Raw genomic sequence first — 4957 nt, forward strand, 5'->3', positions numbered from 1 at the left:
CTAGGATCAAAGGAATGTTAGAATCCACCTCCATGTCCAGAATTACAAAATCTGCAGGAAAAATGAACTTATCAACTTTAACTAATAAATCTTCAACAACTCCATATGGATAAGTGTATGATCTATCAGCTAGCTGCAGTGTAATGTTGGTAGGCTTCACTTCCTCTATTCCAAGTTTCTGCAGAACAGCTAATGGCATCAGATTTATGCTTGCTCCCAAGTCACACAATGCTCTTCCCACAGTGCAGTTTCCTATTTCACAAGGAATGCTAAATGATCCAGGATCTTTCAACTTTTGAGGAAGCTTTCTCTTGAGAATGGCACTGCACTCCTCTGTCAAAGGTACTGTTTTGTCATGCTCTAGCTTCCTTTTTCTGGAAAGTAGTTCTTTCATGAACTTTGCATATGAAGGCATTTGCTCCAAAGCTTCTGCAAAAGGGAATGTTAATTTGTAATTTCTTAAAGACATTCATAAACCTTTCAAATTGTTCCTCTTGTTTAGGATTTTGGACTCTTTGAGGATAGGGTAGCCTCTTGTATTTCTCTGGGTCTATTGGCTTACAAGCTTCCTCAAAGAGTTGCTTTTGGTTTTCCTTTCAGAATTCATAGGAACTTTTTCTTTTTCTTCTGAATGGTCTTTCTTCAATAGTTTAAAATTTCCTTGTTGTAGATCTTGTTCAATGTTTCTTTCTACTACATCATTCACTTTCTTTTCTGCTAGTTTAGGGCTTGCAACTACAGCTCCACTCCTTGTAGTTATGGCTTGACATTGCTTTTTAGGATTGACTACTGTATTGCTTGGAAATCTTCCTTCATCCCTGCTGGATAATTGTTCAGCTAATTGTCCAATCTGTGTCTCTAGTTTCTTCATGGAAGCTTCTTGGTTTTTGAAGCTTGTTTGAGTCACCTTCATGAATTGCATCATAGTCTCTTCCATCTCAGTCAACCTCTCATTCATAGGTCTGGAAAATTTCTGATTTCCTTGAGGTTGAGTGGATGAATTCCTCTGAAAATAAGGCTGTTGTGTTGCTGGACCTGCATTAGAAAAAGGCAAATTTGAATTAGAATTCTTTGCAGCAGAATATTGATTATTCCAATTAGAATACTGCTGAGTTCTATTATTCAAAAATTGAAATCTAGGGGGATATGATGGTTGTTGTCTCTGAAAATTATTCATATAATTCACTTGCTCTTGTGGTTCACTTGTGGATGCCTCACATGCACCATTTGCATGGTTTCCTCCACAAAAATCACAACTTAGCTGACTGGCAGGCACACTCCCTGTTTGCAGATTGTTGATTTGTTGTGTTAAGGCAGCTAATTGTTCTGAAACATTTGATTTTGTAGCTGATTTTGTGCAAGAAAAGTTTTCAGAACTTTAGCTTCATGACCAGAGTTTCTTCCTTGATTCCTTGAGTTTGAATTCTGATACATTGAAGATGCCATCATGTCAATAATCCTTTAAGCTTCTTCCAAGGACTTTGTATTTAATGAACCTCCAGCAGCAGCATCAACCATTGTTCTTGTTACTGCATTCATCCCATTATAAAAAGTTTCCAATTGCATCCAATCTGGAATACAATGATGTGGACACCTTCTAAGCAGTTCTTTGTATCTTTCCCAAGCTTCATACAATGATTCTCCTTCTTGCTGCACAAAGGATGTAATTTCTCCTCTCAACTTAGCAGCTTTGGATGGAGGGAAGTACTTGGTTAAAAACTTATTCACAAGTTCTGTCCAGGTTGTGATGCTTCCTTGTGGTTGAGCTTGTAACCAGCATTTTGCTCTATCTCTCAAGGAAAAAGGAAATAGTCTCAGTCTGATGGCTTCTTCACTAACCCCATTTATTCTTATAGTGTCACATAGCTGTAGAAAATTTGAAATATGTAAGTTAGGATCATCAGAATTTTCACCAGAAAACTGATCTTGTTGGACTAAGTGTAATAAAGCAGGTTTAATCTCAAAATGGTTGGCTTGAATAGTTGGCCTGATTATAGAAGAGTTAAAACCTTGCATGTTAGGAATTGCATAGTCCCCTAATGTTCTAATTCTATTTTGTTCTGCCATCTCTATTTCTGAATTTAGTTGTCTCAAAGATGTAGGTGTTCTTTTCACTCTAGGATTACTCTGAGATTCTGGAGAATGGACAGCTTCTAAATCACTATCACTCCCTATGGCTTTTTCTGCTCTAGACTCTTTTCTCAATCTTCTTAAGGTTATGTCTATGTCAGGATCAAAGACTAGAGTTGATTTGTTTTTGTTTTTGCCACGCATATACAATTCAAAATGAAGCAAAAGTAAACTACAAGTTAGTATTCAGAACTGCACCACGAAAATTATGCAGTAATTATCAGTAAAAGTAATTGAAACACAAGTTTAAAAGTTGCAGAATTATGCAGAATGGACAAAATGTCTAACTACAGACTACTACTACAGAAATTCAGAGAACAAAATACTCAATCTAGCTATTCTTATGTTACTAATGCTATTGAAACTCTAATTTCCCCGGCAACGGCGCCAAAAACTTGCTGTTCGCAATCTAACACTAGCAAGTGCACTAGGGTTGCAGCAAGTGATGAGTAAATTTAAGATCAGAATATCGTCTCCACAGGGAATTTAGGTTTCAAGTACCACTTCACAGAATTATAACCATTTGAGCCATACGAATTTTTGAAGGAGATTTGTAACATATAACAGCAATAAACCAAAGCAATTAAAGCAAAGAACTTGCAGAGAAACAGAGTATAAGATTTGTGATGAAATGAAATAGCAATGAAGGATAGTTAGGAATTTACTTCACAAGAATATCAATATCAATCCAATTAAATCCTCTGAACATTCAAGCAATTGAATAATTGACAATCAGTTTCACATATATCTAGCCAAAGGTTAATTCCTTAACTCATTGACCCTAACAATCCACTAAACCTCCATAATCCCTTAGGTGAAATTCAATTTCAGGTTGCATTAAGAATTAGAACTATAAGATTGCAGAATTAGGTCTCCTTATCCCTAAGAAATCCCTAAACTCTGGTTGCCAATTCAGATCGGAGCAAACAATCCAATTCCCATTGGTAAAGATTCCTCTTGATTAATCAAATGAATTTCCATTCAGAGATTGCATGAAAAGCAGAATTAACAACTCAATTAATCCAAGAACTTAAAGTTCAGAAGATAAAGTCGAATCAATACATCAATTCGAGTTCCATAAACCCCTAACTATGGGAAATTAAGCACACATTGCAACAAAAACAGAGAAAGAAGAAGAAGAAGATGAAGAAGAATGCAGAGCAGCCATGGCCACGAGCTCCAATCCGATCCCTCTTCTTGGAGCTTCAAGCTTCGACCCCAATCTTCTCTCCACTCTCTCTCAACGAGACTCTAACTAACAAAACAGAAAATGAGCAAAAAGATCCCAGTTTCGCGCTTCAATCATGTATTTATAGAAACCCAGTTTTGCGCGTTGTCACTTTTCTTCACAAGAGTAACCACGCAGAAGCTTTATGTAGTGTGCGTGTTCACTTTCAAGAGCAAGAGTAACCACGCGCAACTTGCAAAGTTGAAGGCTCCTCTGGAACATTCACTTTTATTCATAATAGTGGCAACGCAGGAGGTCAAGGGCTGCGCGTGATCACTTTCGAGATCAAGAGTAACCATGCGCAAGCTGTCCTGATACAAATCCCTCTGGAACGCTCACTTTCATTGGCGAAAGTGACAACGCGCAGCTCCTTAGGAATGGAGTCTTCTCTGGAATGTTCACTTTCGCTGGCGAAAGTGATAACGCACACTGGCAACGCTCACTCTTGTAAATAAAAGTGATTACGCAAGGCTCTTCTTCTCCTTTAGGCTCTGGAATGATCACTTTCACTAACAATAGTGATCACGCCCAAGCTGCAACCCTTAATTCTTGTATTTTGGAGTCCAACATTGCCATTCTTCCTCTTCCTTTCCATTGATTCTCCATTTCCATGACTTTTGCTCAGCTTATTCCTTTGAAAACAAGATAAATTCCTTAAGAACTAAGCATAAATTCTACAAATGCGAAAATAACTACAAATTGAAATAAAACTTTCAATCATTCTCTTTTCTGAGTTTTTCTGCTTTCTTCATATATTTTTCTTATTAAATGAGCTAGAATTATGCTAAAATATCAGTAAAAATATGGATTCATCAGTTTCATGTTGTCTGAAAGGGGGATTGAGGCAAACCCCGACAAATGTAGAGCCATCATCGACATGGCCAGCCCTCGAAATGTCAAGGACGTTCAATGACTGGCCGGACGGATTGCAGCCCTCGCTAGATTTCTTGCCAATAATGGCAGAAAGGTCTTGGCCTTTCATTGAATTACTGAAGAAATCCCAAAAATTTGCTTGGTCCAATGAATGTGAGGATGCCTTCGTACAATACAAACATATGCTAGCGGCGCCACCTGTGTTAATTAAACCGAAACCTAATCAGGAAATGATTGTTTATTTTGGTCGTGTCCGATCACGCCATCAGTTCGATTTTACTTCAAGAAACACCTGAACCGAATCCCGTATATGTCGTCAGTAAAACACTCCAAGGTCCTGAATCCCGGTATCAATTAATGGAGAAAGTGTACTTGCCTTAGTCCACACAGCTCGTTGGTTAAAACACTACTTTCAGAAGTCATCGGATGGTGGTACGTACAGATTGTCCAATGGCCAAAATTATGAGGAAACCAGGTTGGCTGGTCGGTGGTAGCATGGACAATTGAATTATCTCAATTTGATATTCATTTCGAGAACCGGACGCCCCCTTAAAGCTCAGGTGTTAGCCGACTTCATCAATGAATTCACTACACAACAACATACCACTTCAGACATGTGGAATTTGCACGTTGATGGATCATCAAACCAATTAGGCAGTGGAGTGGGGTCATTCTTGAAGGACTGAATGCATTCGCTATTGAACAGTCTATCTGGTTCAGATTTAA

The 4957-nt window shown here is 38.1% G+C and overlaps 1 non-coding gene across 1 annotated transcript; it reads left to right on the top strand.

Annotated features, from left to right (window-relative positions):
* The first annotated feature begins 1576 nt into the window (after positions 1-1576).
* On the top strand, positions 1577-1683 carry LOC113856687. Its single transcript, XR_003502918.1, has one exon. It is a non-coding gene; the product is annotated as a small nucleolar RNA R71 (small nucleolar RNA).
* The last annotated feature ends 3274 nt before the right edge of the window (positions 1684-4957 follow it).

This window comes from Abrus precatorius, unplaced genomic scaffold (assembly GCF_003935025.1).
Source record: "Abrus precatorius isolate BTA unplaced genomic scaffold, Abrus_2018 Scaffold11, whole genome shotgun sequence".
In the NCBI taxonomy this organism is placed as follows: domain Eukaryota; kingdom Viridiplantae; phylum Streptophyta; class Magnoliopsida; order Fabales; family Fabaceae; genus Abrus; species Abrus precatorius.